This window comes from Lygodium microphyllum, chromosome 10 (assembly GCF_053477565.2).
Source record: "Lygodium microphyllum isolate KBCC chromosome 10, Lygodium_microphyllum_v1.1.10, whole genome shotgun sequence".
In the NCBI taxonomy this organism is placed as follows: domain Eukaryota; kingdom Viridiplantae; phylum Streptophyta; class Polypodiopsida; order Schizaeales; family Lygodiaceae; genus Lygodium; species Lygodium microphyllum.
Genome location: NC_141144.1, coordinates 60,045,907 through 60,064,102, shown reverse-complemented (window position 1 = coordinate 60,064,102; position 18,196 = coordinate 60,045,907). Strand labels below are relative to the sequence as shown.

At 44.9% G+C, this 18,196-nt stretch overlaps 1 protein-coding gene and 1 pseudogene across 3 annotated transcripts in view; both read right to left on the bottom strand.

Moving 5' to 3' along the window:
- Positions 1–18,196, bottom strand: part of LOC148030050 (uncharacterized) — a 171,137-nt gene that overhangs the window by 90,465 nt on the left and 62,476 nt on the right. The window lies entirely within an intron of this gene.
- On the bottom strand, positions 1,583–2,713 carry LOC148030051 (3-oxo-Delta(4,5)-steroid 5-beta-reductase pseudogene; annotated as a pseudogene).

Below are 18,196 nucleotides of genomic sequence, written 5' to 3'. Positions count from 1 at the left end.
TGCGAGGCGGGGAGCAGTGGAGACGGTCTGTCTCTTTGAGAAATACCTACCCACCAGCATGCTCACGATACAAATCCACCTTCTTGTGCATCTTGTAGATGAAGTGGAGATTGCTGGACCTGTCCATACGCGATGGATGTTCTTCTTGAAGCGCTTCATGAAAACCCTGAAAGGCTTTGTGCGACAACGAGCTCGGCCAGAAGGTAGTATGGCTGAAGGTTGGTTGGTGTCTGAGACGCTAGTGCATATTTCACAATGGCTACCAACGGTGGATCCAGACAACGAAATGTTGTGGTCGCTGAAGGGCGATGATAGACTGACTAGAGATGTGGTGGTTGGAAATGGGGTAGAAAAAAGAATGGATGCCTCAATGGAGGAGAAGGTGAATCGCTTTTGTATGTTGCACCATGCCTCTATGGAGACGCGAGCAATGAAAATTTGCGACACTAAAAGCAATGGTAACAGGAAAAATTTTTTTAATGGCAGGGCAGCTATAACACTGTGTGCTTTATTAGAACCATACAAAATAGTTTCTGCACTGTTATTGGCGTCCTCATTTTCATCGCAAACCATCGCTATCAACGTCGGTATTGATGTCGATATCAAACGACGCTGATACCGACACCAATACCGATGCTGATAGTGAAATGACGCTGATACCGACGCCAATACCGACTGTCCTATGGCGTCACCAATAACAACGCTTTTTGCGACGACGGGGGCAAATTTTGTTATTTGCATTTTCGTCGCTTCTAACGTCGGTATAAGGCCTATATCTTGTAATGCATGTTATTACTCCTCATACAATCCACCAACTTAGCTTATGTTAAAGTGAAGATGTTGTAGAGGCAACCTATGCTAAGAAAAGAGACCGAGTCTGGTATGTTCAAGTGAAAATATTGACAAATTCAATTGAAGATGAAAGCAAGGCAAGTGCAAGTGAAAACTAAGTCTAGTACTAGATGAACATGTATAAGGTGCTCTAAAATGAGGAGAAAAGGGAAGCTCTTTACTCATCACCATCTTGCAATACTTAAGATCTATTGTTTTTCTCCAACCAAAAGATACAAGAAGTATCAAGAATATGAATGCTAAGCAATTGATCAAAAGCAACATTCTAAGTTAGCAACCTTCTTTCAACATGACACTTTAAGTTAGAAACTCGATCGTTAAAATTTTAACATAAGGATCAAATGGATTATATTCATGAAATGATGCTTAAATTTGGAGTTTTTCCTAAAACGTCAATGTCATGTGTGTAATTTTAGACAAGGCCTCAATATGTTTTGACATTAAAGACAACTCGAAATTTAGATAAAGTCCAAATATGTTTTAACATTGAAGACAACTTGCATGGACGTATCCTTGTTCTAAATTTTCATTTTTCTAGCATGAATCAGATTAGGTACAAATTAAAAGATTTGATCACTAAGAGTGGTTGTTTAGTGAACAACAGTAGTGGACATCGAGTAATTGGCTATGAGAGCGATTGTAGTATGTTTTGAAGTCAAAAAATTTACTTACGGATCTATGAGAAAATAATTGGAGGATGTATATATTATGAATGCACGGAGAGAGAAGATCATGGAAGAAGATGCATCTTCCTCATCTCCTGGAAAGTGTTAAGGAAGGAAGCTCCCGTATTACAGGAGCCATGGAAGCCAAACTTGGCACTCTTGGCCATGCTCATGCGATAGGGAGGGAGTTTGGTGAGTACAAGGTCGAGGCACCACCATCCGACAACCAGATCCTCCCATCGGGTGGGGTAGAGATTGTGTGAGAGCACGAGCTCCTCCCACACGTCGCGCTTGTCTTGCATCATATCCACCAGGCTCATCTGCTGGCCCGTGTAAGGAGCCGCCTTCACACAAAAGCTCTCGGCTATGGCTGGCCACAGCTCCTGCCACGTCACAGCGTCGCCGTTGGCGATATTGTAGGCCTGGTTCCTGCACGCCGCGTCCGGCGTCTCGACGGCCCAGATCTCTTGATCTGCGATCAGTTCCGCATCCGAGGCCTCCACGTGGCCCTCCCAGCTATGCCGGCTCCACGGGAAGACGAATGGGAGGCTGCCACGCTTGCAGATGCATGCGTACGCGGCGACCGCCAGCGGCGTGTTCAAGATGGCATTAGGAGACACCCCGACGATCAGCCCAGCCCTATGCACGGTCCACGTCAGCGGTCGCGCCGACATGGCGGCTACGTGGAGGAGGAGGTCCTCCTGGGCGTAGTAGAAGTTCCGGTCCGGCAGGCACGGCGTGTCCTCAGCAAAGGTGCCGAGGTCCACGTGGGTGTCGAAGCGGGACCACCCGTAGTGCGAGCCGAGGTAGTGCTTGGTCCCGGTCTGCAGGCACACGTGCGAGAGGCCCCGCGCATGGGGCAGCAGCGCGTCCAGCGTGTTCCGGAGCATGCTGACGTTGGCGCGGATGTTCTCCTCCTCCATGGCGCAGCTCGTCCAGGTCACGAAGAACAGGTGTGTGGTGTCCCGGAGGGCCGACACGTGGCGCTGCGTCTCCGCCGCGTCGAGCAGGTCGCACTGGATGTACTTCACGGCGGCGCAATCGCATCCGTCGAACCAGGCCGGGCGCGGACGGCGAGCAATGCCATACACCTTCATCCATGAGCCGCCGCGATTGGACAATTTCCGGGCTAGGCTCACACCCACGATGCCTGTGACTCCGGCGATCAAAGCAACTGACTTCTTCCCACCCTCCATTGGGAATCTGGTGATAGAGATACTAAAACGTTCACAACGGAGATAGAGATACGATAACGTATCTCCTTGTCTGAACCTGCTCCTAGCCTACATACCCTTCCGCTCGTGATAGCCTATATACCCTTCTGCACAGAGTAAGTACCAGCTGGATCCTCGTTCGAAGCAGGAGCCGTGCGATGCTTTCTTTTCCTTCAAATTTTATCCTTTATTTGACAAATAAAACCACCAGTTGTCGATGGGACATATTTGGCCGTCCGATGTTTTAGGTTGTCATATTTGGCTATGTTGTTTCAACATTAGCCAATGGGATGAAAGTCGATCGACTGCCTATCCTCCTTCAACAAGTGGGTTCCCCAAAAAGGGCCCAGTCACGTGCAACATTTTATAGGGGGAAAGGAAGCCTGCCTCCCCCCACTATTCATTCAGTTGCACCCAACTACTATGGAAGGAGTGGCGTTTCATTTACCCTGTAGCAACCCCACAAACCATTCCAAAGAAAGGAGTTTTTGTGGAGCGCTTACAAGGTTAAGTGATTCTCACCGCAGAGTAGGCCCACTCCCCCAATTTATATGCCCACAAACCAAACATGCATTAGCCAAGGCTAAAAGAAGGTGTAAGAGTAGAAGCTGGCTACAACACATAGCAAGAGCACGCTTCAAATGGGCACCATGGTCATAATGGTGAAGGTAGGTGTTCTATACTCCTTGTTCAAGGACTTAAATATTGGATAAGCAACACCGATCTAGGGCCTTGCCTATTGACCAAGGTTCTCAAAGCCTTGGTTAGAGATAGCTAGTAACTCAATTATAACTAGATATTTCCCTAACTACTACTTTATCTTGCACTTTAAGTCTTAGAAAAAGGCTTCAAATGTTTTGGGTTACAGACAATGGAAACTTAAAAACTGCCCATTAGTATAATTCAAGTGGTTTGTGTGCTTTAAGTCTAATGGCCCTAAGCCTACCAAGGCCTCGAGCTTTAGGGTAGATTCGTCAGGAATCACACCCTTGTTCTTTCCTCAATTGTCTACTTACCTAACACATGTAAGTCGTATACATAAAACCAACTTCCTTAAATAATCCTTTTAATTACAATGTTTGTTCACAAAATTTAAATCACAACACATGAATAATGAAAATAAACCTTTAGAAAACGACGTCTTTATTTAATAGAGATTCTTATACAAGTATTCACCTTACGTCCGTATAGAAGAACAGCACAAAGGCATTTATTTTACCAAGATTTTTACCCCTAACTAGTATTGAGACCTCGAAAAGTCCATCTTGAGTTGTGTAGGGATTTTGATAATTCTCAGGAGTTTAAGAGTTTACTGGCCCAGAGTCCCCTTGGCACCCTTAACTCCTCTTGCCCAAGGATCCTCCTATGAAGCGACCTCTCACCATGGGGGTTGATCTGAACTCTCTGAGGTGGCACAACTAAACCCCCTTGGAAAAGGGATCCACAACTAGCCTCGGGGAAGGTCTAGCATGCTTTTCTTTTTATCATGCTCTGTAGGAATCATGATTTTTCCTTGGAAACTACATGAGTCAACAAGGTGAGTATTTTTTCTAAGTTTTTTTTTTTACTTTTATTTTTCTCAAAGAAAAAATTATATCATCCTTTTGGTTATCTCCTTACCTAGGACTCGTACTTTAGTTTGTTACGTTGGCAAAGTGAATTGGTTCAAATATCTTAGGTTTAAAATAGTTACACACTTGATTTAATAATTTCTAATCAGTTATATACATCATTTCCTCTAAAGAGGGTACTTCCAATCAATAATTTTTAATAACCTACTTTAAGTGTCTTAATTTACTTTACATGATTTATAAATACCAAGAAAAATAATTCTCCTTACTTACATAATTTGTAAATACTAAAAGAAATATTCTTGATACAATTTTCACTTTTTTCTACATTTATATAATTCGTAAATGCTAAAAGAGATATTCTTGATACAATTTGCTTATATGAAATTGGAGAGAATTTACTCAATGCCTTTCGATGGTATGCAATTTATTCTACCCTTTAAAACTCTAAATTAATAGTCTTTACTTATTCTAACATTTCCTTCTTGTTGAATTCCCATAGTAAGCTATAACTTGTTTGCAGAATAATAAAGCTCTTTTACTTAGATTCCTATTTATGTATTAATAATTGATCATTAATTTACATAAGCACTTGATCTTGTGTTGCATGTGATGGTGTGTTGACCATATTCGTGATCATATTCATAGCTCTAGAATACTGTCACTTCGAGCCATTGTGAATAGGGAGTTTGCATATGCTAGCTTCAAACTTTGATAGTCTCGATCAGGGATCTCAAATGGCTATGGGGATTCCATATGAGATGAGAATCTTGCGGAGAGAAGAGGGATTATTCAACATATGTAATCGTGTGCAGTTACAACCCGTGATTCTAGCTATAAGAAATCATCTATATAATGTTCATTCAAAAGATATTGAGAAATAACCCTTCTTTACATGCTATAAGGCCTTAAAATGACCACTTTTACTTTGCTAAATTTACAATTTTTTTAAATTATAATTTAAAAACTCCTTTTGTAAATATAATCCTATAAATTTTACTAAATATAATACCCTTCTTTTGAATTCACGTGGTTACATGTTCTATAAGGTGAATCCCTCGGGACTTGTAATAAACCAGAGTATGACTTGGGGTTGTTGATGACCTCTTGCTTTCCTTTCTCTCTCTCTTTGTCTTCTCCTTTCACTTTCTCTTCTTTCCTTCTCCTCCTACCTTTCCCGGCTTCGTCTCCTCTTCTTCTCCTTCTCTTCCCTTCTTCTCCACCTCTTCTCTTCTCCTCTTCCTCTCTTCTCCTCCTTCTCCCTCTTATTCTCCTTTCCTTCTCTTCTCCTCTTCCTCTTCCTCTCTTCTCCTCCTTCTCTCTCTCTCTCTCTCTCTCTCTCTCTCTCTCTCTCTCTCTCTCAATAGCAAAGTGGTGGTGAAAGACAAACAAGCCATTAGCCTAAGCTAAGGCTAAGGCTTGATAGCTTTTGGCTAAAGCTCCAGTCTAAGGCTATTGGCTATTGTTTTTTTAATAGAACGGCATCTCATTGACAGTTTGCATGGTTTAATCATGCATGGGGATTAACGCATAGTGTTTAGTTCAATGATGCTCGCAGTGTATTGGAGAAAGGTAACAGTTTCGAGGGATAGTTACAGTTCGAGATAATTGATGACGGTAATGAGTCCGATGGTGATGATGGTCATTAGGAGAAATATGGACTCTCTTTTTTACCCCTTAAGGCATTTCTCTCACCTCTCTCTCTCTCTCTCTCTCTCTCTCTCTAAAAAGAGATTCCAAAATAATATTAGAATAATAGATCTTCTACAATCAAGAAAATCTTGTATTTGTATTTTCAATAGATTTCGCCTATTCTTTTATTCTCAAACTGTACGATAAGGTCACTTTTTCTCAACAAATTCCTCGTAACTAGAAAATTATAATTCTATTTTCTCTAAAAACAGAGCCAATCATTAATATACGACTCTTTAATGTCCTCATCACTTTTCAACATGAAAATATATTAGAATCATTCTCATTCTTGCTTCTTAAAAGTGCGGAAGTTAAAAAATGATATAAAATGACGTACATATTATATTTTAAGATTATTTTTTACCCAAAGACACCTTTTTGACTCCAGAGTTTCCTTGTAAATTTTTATTGTTTTTGGACAAGTATATATCTATTTCTGGACATTTCTTCATTCCCTCTCAAAGCTCTAGTTTTGTCTGAAATTTTATGTACTCTTCTCCTTCCCTCTAGAATATGGTTTCTTGCATACGAATTCTTCTGAAGCAACACTCAGTACTATCTACAGCACTCTCTACCCTGCTACAAGCAATCTTAGGAGTGGTTTTGATAGCATTTGTTGAAATCAAATAATCTCTATCTACAACACTCCCTACCCTGCTACAAGCAATCTTCCTCTTTAGTATTGTGCTATAAGATATCTTTCTCTTCAACACTCTATACTACAAGCAATCAAGTGATAATGGAGGTATCTTTATTTTTTTAATATCTGTGATGTTATTATTCTTCATAGTTGTTGTTTAATCCTTAAGTGTCAATTCATAGAGAGAGAGAGAGAGAGAGAGAGAGAGGGTAAAGGGGGGGAAGAGAGAAGACTGTGTGAGATGAACTAAGAAAATAAGTGATAGAGTGACAAAGAGTAAATTAGGATAGAATATAATAATGTTATTGTTCTCCACTAGCCAAGCTTGTGTATAAATGTGTTTAAATATCTTTGATTAATTTAGAGAGAGAGAGAGAGAGAGAGAATATTTTGGATAGAATAGAAGATAAGATTGAATGCTGATTAGAGGTAGATTAGAAGCTAAGATTACAGGCAAATTAGGGGTTGATTAGGGTCTATCATTACTGAAATCAAGAGAAAGAGACAAGATTCAACTGGGTAAAAAAGAACACAGCTATAGTGAATCAAAGGGATATAATTGTGTGATTTGAATGTTAATCCAAGTTAAAATTGACATATATTTTTCTTTACAGGATGCAGGTGTAGGACATACCAAGAAAAAGAGAGATATTCACTTTCAATTTGGAAGATGAATATGCACCAATGTTCAAAAGACATATAGAAAGGGATGATGTAATAAGATACATGATGCAACAAGAAAGAAATGCAGGGAAAAGAAATGTGGACCTTTGGGTTGATGGGTGCATTTATCCACCTAATCCAGTCACTCAAAGGCCACCACAATTTGAAGGGCTTACATCAATTGTAAAGTTCGTTTGTGAAGGCAATGAAGGATTGTATGGATATACATGCAGACTTGTCACACAAGGATTAGTAGGGATTCATCAAGCCTTGACAAATATACATACAAGATTACAAGGCCCATATGCAGTCTTTGATGGAAAAGGATAGATTATTGACTGAGAAGGATAGGGAGAACTAGAGCCTACAACAAGCAATGTTTGTCATTGAAGATGCTATGCATGCTACACACTTTCAAAATATGGAGTTACAATCTAAAGTTATGGACTTGGAGAAGGATAATGGAAACATAAAGAGGAAGCTCATGAAAACTTTGGAGATTGGGTCCACTTTAAAAACCAAAGAAGCATGTCAGCGTATCTGATTAGTTAAACCAATTCACTAATTAACCAAAGGAAGTGGACAATATCATAGACAAATATATGCTCAATCTGCTACAATGAGAAATATGTTCCCTCATTTAGAGAATGATACTATTGCCAAAGTCCTAAGCAAGGATATGGTCAAAAATGCATTGGAAAATCATAAATTCAGGGACATTGTAGATGGTGTCGCAAGTGAACATCTTAGAGATGTGAGCAACTTGTTTACTGCTACAGATGCTTAGGGATTATATGACAAGGTGGAAATGAGTTTTGAGTCATATGGTATGCTCTATCAACAATTGGATACATGATTTAAGCAAGTCTTCAAAACTAAGCGAGTAATGCCTCTGCCAAAACCATTTCACGTGAAAAAGGCTTGAAAATAACTAAATGAGATAGTTTTAGAACTAATTGGTGAGCCAATGCATCTGAAAAGTACACACATATTGAAGTATGGTTCCAAAGAAGTTGCATTTGTATTGAATGCATCCAACAACTTTGTATTGGATATATGTAGGGTTCAGATTGCTATGGTCAAGTTCTACAATATATCTATGGAAGAATGTAGAGGCAAGCTTAAGTTTGTCCTCAAACTTGATGAGAGTGAGATTATTAAGGGAAAAAAACTTAAACATGTGAGTATAACACTTATGAATCGAGCATTGGATCCCAACATGGATGAAAACCATCCTTTATACTTCACTGTACAGTCAAAGAATGAAAATGGTGGCTTGCAACATTTGAACTGCCAAAGGAGGACCATGAAGCACCTAAAGTTTTTTTAAACCTCACTTATATACCCAGTGTTATTCAACAACAAAATAATGGAGCAATTTTACACATCGAGTGGTTTGGGGACTATCAAGTTGAATGGCATCTTATAGGTGATTTAAAAACATTGAAGTATATGTTTGGTTTATCAAATGCAGCAAATGTAAAATTTATGTGCATATACTACATGCAAACTAGGAAGAAAGGGAAACATGGAAAGAAAGAATGGCTTGCCAAGGCAGGACAACAAGTTTCTCTAACATGTGAAAAAAAAGTCATGAGAAATGGAATGCTAGTTCCAATGGATCCAAACTGGCGCCCTATTTTTGAAATACCACTAACAAGGGTTCACTTTTGCACATTGCATTGTTTGGTTAGAATAATTGAGAAGCTAGTGTATGAATATATACTTTTGCACATTGCATTGTTTGGTTAGAATAATTGAGAAGCTAACAAGGGTTCACTTTTGCACATTGCATTGTTTGGCTAGAATAATTGAGAAGCTAGTATATGAATATATATGCTTTGCATATAAGATGCAGCCTGTGTTAGAAGCTAATGCTACATGCAAGAAGGTAGAACAAGTCCTCTCTGAAGTTAGATTGCATGGGGGCCAAGTAGAAATAAAAAAGAATGAGAAAAAATCGGGAAAGAGTGGAAATATCCCTTGTAAACCATGCTTTGGCAGACCCAAGGCTAGGAAGTTTATATCTGCACCTCAAGATGAGGAAGGCAATATACTTGTAAAACAACCAGAGAAGTATGAAGCATGGAAAATGTTGCACATTGCTGTTCCGGATTGGAGCAATGGGGGACGAACGAGGATTACAAAGGCAGAAGTGTGGATACACCTAGATAGATTAGCAGCTCTCTTACAAAAATTGAGGTCTAGGAATGGTGATGCCAATACATTTAAAGAGACAATTGCTAAATTTCATAAGTCCATGGTGGAGGCATGAACTACAAATAGTATAACACACTAAATGGTCAGTATTGTCACCATTACAAAAAAAACCATCATTTTGAAATAGTTTGTGTTTCTAATCTCTCTTCTTGTGCAGCATATACTTGAAGCACATAGGCCATACTTTGTAGATCAAGGAAGTTTGGCAATATGGTCAACTCAAGGCACGGAACAATCTCATTGGCAAGCCTGCTGTGCTTTTCAAAAGGCAACTGATCATGGAGGTGGCATCAATGATTCCAATTCTATGAGGCAATTATTACAATGGTGGTATAGGAGATTAGAGATACGATACAAGGAAAAAGAAAAGAAGTCCAAAACCTCTCAAGGAGAAAAGCAAGATATGAAAACAACAGAGCTAGACAATGCCACGTAGAATGGTTGGTAACCCAAGAGAGAGATGGCAAAAAATGGAGACCTAGATAAAGATAATACTTTTGATGCATTTAGAGTCCACGAGAGAGCATAGGTACCTAGGATATGACACATCAATACTTCTATCTTTAACCTGAGATGTCTTGCAAATTTCGTTTAGAATTTCGAAGGTTTGTCACTATGTTTTTTAAAGTCAATTTCAAACTATGTTTTTAAGTTATGAAAAGTCGATTCCAAAATCCTAAGACAAAGGTATGAAAATTCCGAACCTTGGAACATTCACTAGCCTAAACAGAGAGGGGCATAAGGAACCTTGGAACTTTGTGCGGCTCTTCAGCACTGTCCTTCCCGCGTCCTTCGTAAAATCAGTGACTGCCACAAGAGTCCCCAAGATACGGGTGGCAATGAAAGAGGTTAAGAATATCCCACAGTTCCTAGAGATTGAGGCAAATGAACACTCCTTTAGGCAGTACGTCATTGTGACTGGGCAATCGGGGCAGTGCTGCCTACGCTGCCATGACTTTGGGAACCAGGCAGCAGAGTGTACACGCTTCGATGCTAGGGTGGCTCTGCCGACAAGACCACCAATGGATGCGGACGGTTTCACACGAGTACAAAGACGACAAAGAGAGAGACAGTAGGGGGAAGCGACGCAGGGAGCAAGTGGGCGAGCTTCCCCCCCCCCCCCCCCCTTGGCAAAGCACTCCACAGCCCCCCCTGCCCGTCCCACCCGGCAAGACTGCAGCCCCCCACATCCACCACCCGCATCACAAACTGCCTTGCATGAGTTCCCACAGCCCCCACACCCACCCACCTCTACATCTCATGCCCCCCCCAACTCACCCTAGCCCACATCCCCCCCTTTCCAAGGCCACCAGTCCCCCCATACACCCGCCATGCATCCCTGTCCATCCCACCATCCCTCGATCCTCTCCCCCCCACCACTTTTCATACCGAGCACCCCCTTGATCCACACCCAGTTCAGGTGGTCCCACCCCCCACCCTCCCAAAGGAGGTAATGAGCCACACACACCTACTTCCTCCTCGCACCACCAGTCCTCCCCCTCCCATATAGTCACACCTTCCCGAGACAAGCACAGCTGTTGCCACAGGAGTTCTTCCGCAGTGGCCCATGGTCCTACCTGAGAATTGCGAAGCGCGGAGAGTTTCCACTACCTCTAGAGGTGGGGATCTTCGTGGTTCGTAAGTTAAGGAGGGGCAAGGTCCATCTACTAGCACCACCGGATGGACCAAACTATGCCTTTTTCTTCAATCCTCTTGCTCAGGGGAGTGGATAACTATACAGATAGAGGAGGAGGGGAAGAGTCAGGTGGCAGATCACATCTCCCAGTGGATGGGAGATGAAGGATTAGCATTCTTTGCACAGCAGTGGCCGAGGTGCATGATGGACACTAACTGGTCGCCTGGTGTCGAGGTCCCGTACTTGAGCATTATCTTTTGAGCCCCTCCACAATGGAGAGCTCCGAGGGACGTGATTGAGTGGCCCTTGGCATAAGCGGCCCGTTTCTACTAGTATACCGAGTCACGACTCTCAGCATGGCTGATAGATGTATTGATGATACCAGCTGGAGCATCTATCACCCCTATGGTCTGAGTGAGGGCCTCCATGGGGGACTGGAGTTCGCCGTCCAGACCGGTGCCAAAGCGTACTTGCACACCTCACAGTTTCTCCTTCTCATCAGCACCCTCCACACCAAACAGATACTTGTTCTGTCAGTCACAGGTTTCCCCATGAGTTTACACCTAGCATCTTGGAATGTGAATAGCCTCCACTACAGTGGGACACATGGTTCCAGAAAGTTCATTGTTCGGCAGGAGTTGCAGCCTGCCCTGGCCGGACGGATGGACATCTTGCTTCTACAGGACCACAAGCTCACCCCCACCTAGGCCCAGCGAGTAGGGAAGGTGCTGTCGGGCAGCTCCCACACTTACTGGGAGTACGCCATATGTGCCCACGGCAGGAGTGGAAGCGTATGCACCTCTATTGGCCCAAATCTCACTGCCTGTGTACGAGACCACAAGACGATAGTGGTAGGCAGGGTTCTATGGGTCAGATTGGATATTTGGGACTCGTGCCTTGGAGTCCTCAATGTCTTGCTTGGAGTCCTCAATGTCTATGCCCCTATGAGGTTAGGGCACGCAGCAGGTTCTGGGTCGAGATCGCGGATGGACTCCCAGAGGTAGATTCCTGGATCTTTGGAGGAAACTTCAAAATCACTCATAATAAACCTTATTTGGTTGTGGATGCCCCTTTGACGAGGTGTGTGTGCTATGAAAGGTCACCAGAGACAGCTGTCCCAGATCAAGCAGAAGTATTTGAGCCTGAACTAAGGCAGAACACACCTGTTTTGGGCCTGAAATGCTGCTTGCAGGGAGCAGTATGAACTGAAAACAAGTGTCGGAACAGGTCTGAACCAGTAATTACAGTGGGCTGAATAGTACAAGGAACAGTAAGAGTTGTTAATAGGTTTCAGAACAGGTCTGAACCAGTAAATACAGCAGGCTGAAATGGTCAATTCTGCACTCCAACCAAAAGATTCAGACTTGGGCAGAGTTTCCCCTCCTGGTTTGCTTGTTTTGGGTCAATAATTGTATTGTTATGCTGCCAAATTTCACCCAGAATAGGTGAAAGACAGCCCATTGTACTCTCTCTCTTTTTAAAAACAAAGAAATACCGCAAGGGGCGCCTAACTTAGGGGCCAACAGGGTGTCTGTGTGGCAACAGGAGCATTTTAGCTTCCTGTTTTTCTTCTTGATTCTGTGTCTTTAAGTTCAGGTAAAGTGGGCGACTGTGAATTGGGTGAAAGCATTTATGTATTTTGGTTGTACACTATCGCCCCCCTTCCCAGTGAACAGGCCGGTTTCATGGTTCCGTTGCCGGGATTGAATCACTTTTTCCCTAAAGAGTGAGCCAGGGTTTGTTTGGGTGTAAGACACAGAATTGTGCATTATGGCTGATAGAAAGGAAGACACCAGAGAGGAAGCGTTTGCATCACAGGAGATCCCTGTTGTTCATGAGGTGGGAGAGTCTTCTAGACCTCCACAATTTGTTACTCCTCCTGTTATGGTTGAGCCACAAGTTCTTATGGCTTCTTCTATGGATGAAGACATTTTCAAGACTCAGTTAGTTGCTGCTGTGAGTATGTTTACTCAAGTGATGCAGAATCCAAGGTTTTTGGCATTTTTGCAGCCCTTCCTCCCTTTACAGCAAGTTGGGCAATCTGCAGAGATTTCGGATCTAGTAGAGGTCCAGGATAAGGGTAAGCATGCTGCAAATTCAGTGGAAACACCAAGGCAGCTTGCGGAGTCAATGGAGACTCCAAGATTGGTTCCGACTGTCCAGGAACAGGTGGCGGAAACGCTAGTCACACAGGCATTGCCAGTTCAGCTCGCCACTTTACAGCAGCCAAATGTTGGTTTAAATGGACAGGGAAACGGTTTTCAGGCTTTACCACAGGTTTTCCCACCGACCTCTGTACATCCTGGGTACTTTGGAGATGTATCTGTATTTCAGAGTATGGCTGGGTATGCGCATGAAGGCTCTGGAGGACCAGCAAGGTAGAGGCAGTAACTACTAGGGCATTACTAGAGAAGAGCAGGAGGCATTGGAGGTCTATTTGCTAGCAGTCGGAGCACGCGATGCCTGGAGAGACCCTACCTTCCACAGGAGGGAGAGGTCGTTGGACTTGTCTTGAGGATACAGACCGCTAGGTAGAGTTGTGCTAGAGCGGTTGGACAGGATTTATGTGGGAGACTGGGGAGGCTCTCGTGGAGACCGGATTGAGAACTTGGCAGGCACCATGTTGTCCAATCACTGCCCGGTTCTCTTGTCACTTGACGCCCCAGCATCCACCCTAAACACACGATCCTGTCGGATCCCTGACTCGATCTATAGAGGGGAGGAGACGACAAGACAGATAGAGCAAATTTGGACCAAAGAGGGGTAGGAGGGACCAGATAGCAGAGACGTTGCAGGGTCCTAGCAGAGTCGAGCAGAATTTGCCAAGAGGCAGCCATACAGGCCAGGCAGTAGAGCTGGGAGGAGGAGAGAGCACTCCGACCGGACATTGCAGCCATGCAAAGATTATTGCAGGAGGCACCAGGGGACCCAACCCTCCACGCATAAGAGGTGCGCGCGTGAGCAGCCATTGCTGGCCTAGAGGACAGGTACTCAGAGTTCTCTTTCCGAACCTCAACAGCCTTCTAGGCATGAAAGGGGGACACGATGTGCAGAGAGTTCTTTCAGGTGCACTACCCTCGCACCGCAGGAGAGTAGATACACAGTCTCCGAGATCAGTATGGGAGGACCCGTTCTAGCCCACCAGACGAGGTGATGGAGATTGCCACCGACTATTACATGCGCCTTTTCTAGCAGGAGACAGCTTCAGCTAGAGGACAGAGATGTAGACAGCACGTATGGGATCACATCCCGTCCCTCGTCACAGAGGAGATGGGACGCTCCCTCCTAGCCCCCTTCACAAAGAAGGAACTAGAGGAGCCTTTCCATACACAGGATGGGCAGAAATGCCCGGAGGAGGATGGCCTCTCTAAGGCCTTCTTCACTACCTACTAGGAAGTGGTGAAGGACCCCCTACTGATGACCTTCCAGGAGATTTTCACTTCAAGACGACAGATGCCAGGGAGTCTCTCGGCAGGCCTCATCACTCTTCTCCCCAAAGGGGGAGACCGGATGGAGCTTTCCCAGTTGAGACCAATCACCTTTTTGTCAGTGGTCTATAAGGCACTGGCAAAGATGATTGGTAGGCGACTATGCCCCGTGCTTCCAGATATCATCCATGACACTCAAGTGGGCTTTGTCAAGCATAGGAGCATCCTAGACAATGTATTTACCTTCTTTGAGGCGACAGAGTGGGCTTAGCACAGTGGACAGAGGCTGCCCGTACTACTCTTGGATTTCGAGAAAGCTTATGACAGGGTGGACTGGGATTTCCTAGAGGGCACCATGGTGAGATTGAGATTTCCCCAGGCTTGGATTAGTGGGGTCTCCGCCCTGTACAGATTGGCCACCACCAGGGTTCTCATAGGCGGAAGGTGAGGGAAGGAGTTTTGGCTGGAGAGATCGGCTCAACAGGGTTGCCCCCTGGCCCCATACCTGTTTCTACTCTTCGCAGAGGCGATGTCTCACTTCCTCAGGTCACGTGTGAGCGGATTACACTGCCTCCGACTTCCAGTAAGAGAGGAGACTGAGTTGTTAGACTTAGAGTACGCAGATGACACACCCCTCTACATAGAGGACAATGAGTTGATGCTGGAGAGAGTGAGGCTAGCCCTTGACGTGTTCTACTCTGCAACAGGAGCAAAGATCAACTAGCGAAAGTCAGTTGGTTTTCTCACAGATCCGAACTCTAGCACGGAGTAGGGCGTCCACCTAGGTTTTAGATGGTGAGCAGAGGGCAAACCGTCCGGTACCTAGGGTTCCAGATGGGACTCGACATCACTCCTGCCCAGCAGTTTCTTCCTGTCCTTGATTCTATTCGGAGGAAACTGACCTACTGGAGCACAATCCGCCTCTCACTAGCCGAACGAGACCTGGTGGTTAGCCAGGTCCTAGCGACAGCCTCGTACATCACCTCATGTTAGTGCTTCTCTTCATCGTGCATAGTGCAGCTTCGCCGCTTAGTGCGAAATTTCCTTTGGTCAGGGTCTGATGGTTCCAGGGACTCGAGGGCCAAGGAGGCGTGTGGGCGACCATCATACGACATAGGTCATGGGGAGGGCTTGGGATCATAGACCCAGAGTATCAGAGTATGGCTTGGGCAAGCTAGTTGTCCGCGGTCTCACACCAGGCGAGCAGACCTGGAAGGCCTTATTGCAAGAGGGCCTCCAAGATTGTAGACCGAGGCTTGGCGGTGAGTGGAGGCCGCCCCTGAGATGGATCTTCACGTCAACCAAGATCACCCCCCCCCAGATCACCTTTCCTTCGCAGCTTACTCCGCGTGTGGCAGGGTCTCCGTAAGGCCCTAATCCAAAGTCCCCTAGGCTGCCAGGAGGAGATAGAGCAGGAGGAGATAGACCGTTAGCCGGTGATCTGGAACCCCCAGGTCAAAGATCGAGAAGGGGCACAGATAGGTGAGTGCCCCTACATCCAGTGGGCTGGGTGGGAGGCTGTGGGTGGGAGGCCGGCCCGGCTTGTACCATCAGGACATGGCGGGAGGTGTACAGGATGGCAGATGAGGAGGTGTTGTAGCGAGTATCAAGCTGCTAGAGAGGAGTGGGAGTTGAGGAGAAGGGAGATAGACGCAGCAATACCTCTGAAGTGACTTGCTCCCCTGATACGAGAGCCAATAGAGCCCGAGGAAGTATGGGCAGCTAGGTTTTCACTACCAGGCATCCCCCTTCACATGGCAGGTAGAGTGGGTGGTGCCCCGCAGGGGACTTTCTTCGCTGTTCAGGAGGGGGGGGCATCTGGCCCTTGACAGATGGCAGCAGGATGAGGGGATTGCCATCCTTTCGTGGAGGAGGATTCGGGTGGTGGGCCTTCAAGGCAAGATATGGCGACTAGACCCCTATGTTTTTGGAAGGAGCTCAAGGAGTGGCGCCTTTGGATCTCGGAGGGCAAACGACTTGATGAGCTGGAGTGGGATCCAGAAGAGTGGCTTTGGCCGGCCTCTCCGGTCGCCAAGAAGCCACCCAGGTTCCTAGAGTACACTGCCAGGATTGGCAGACATGTATTGATGCAGGAGGATATGGACTGGGCGCTGTCACGTAGTAGGCACTGGGCGGAGTACAGCATCACGGAGCCCTTCCGACGGACCTTCTGGCACCGCCTATGGGATAGCTGGAGGCCGAGGAGGGTGTCGTATTTCTTATGGCTGGTGGCACATGGAGGCTTGGCGGTGGAAAGTTGGCTTGCCCAGATGCATGAGGGAGGTTGTAAGCGCTACACACAGCAGCCTCTAGAAACCCAAAAGCATTTCCATTGATCATGTGAGGAGGCGCAGCTCGTGTGCAGAGGAGCATGCCACATCCTTCGCTGTATAGCACCCAGCCTTGGATGTATCTCATGGGGAGCTTTCTGTTGGCAAGTAGTAAGCCAAGGCCGTCACCTTCTGTATGAGGCCGGGATGCAAAACACGATATTCATTATCGAGGCAGGGTTGTGCGCTGTCAGTTTGGAGGCTCTACACATCCGCCGGGTACTGGAGCCCACAGCAAACCACTCGAAGGTATGGGAGATCATAGGAAGTCTTACTGGATGGCATATTTGGAAGGCGCAGTGTCAGGAGGCTTTTGGCGGAGAGACACTTTCAGTACAGGCAACTTAACAAAGCTCTGAACCTCCATCATCCACTCCCTCTGCAGTGGATGGGATCAGGTGCACGGCGAGTCCAAGGCTCGCCAGGAGCTCCATTGTCATTTCATGTGCACTTGGGGTGGCCAAGACCTGGTCTTCGTGACGTAGGGAGGCAGCCCTAGATGGCGATACACCCCCCCTCCATGGCTTCTTGCCCCTATCCCCCCCAGACCACCTTGAGATGCTTGTATACATTATGTATTTGTGACTTTGCTTCAGCTCCAGCTCCAGCTAGTTTGTTGAGCATGAGCACTCCGTTGTAATCAATTTTTTTGAGTAATATAATTGGCCACATTTTACTTGCAAAAAAAAAAGGATTTCTTTACATAGTAATCAGTTTTTTTTTGTAATATAATTAGCCACATTTTACTTGCAAAAAAAAAAGAGTATGTCTTTACATGGTATGAAAGCTAGGTTCTCTCTGAAGAAACCTAAGCCCTTGATTGGAAAGGTTGTCATCAGAAACAATAACTATAAAAGGTAAGATAACTTCAAATACTTCCACACCATTTTAGTCTCTAGTACGTCCTATAACTTTTGAGATTTCATGAGCTGAGTATAACTTGATTCTCATGCATCAAACCCAACAAGCTATTGAAGCCAAACATGACCTTTTCCCTTTAGATGTTGCAAATAAATCTGAAGATTTTGCACAAAGATGGGACCCCCTATAGGAGAAAGAGATGCAGAGTATACTCCATTCTTCCAACCTAATGCATTCACTCTAGTGCAAGGTACACAAGCTTTCACTTTTGAACCCTTTTTTTGCTTCTACATCCATGCAAGATTTCACAAGTTATGAGGAAGATATATTTCAGTTTTGTTAGCTATGGAATAAGTCCCAATGAGAACTAATTTATTTATGTAAACACAAGAAGCACAAGAAGAGGTGCCTATAAGAAAAGATC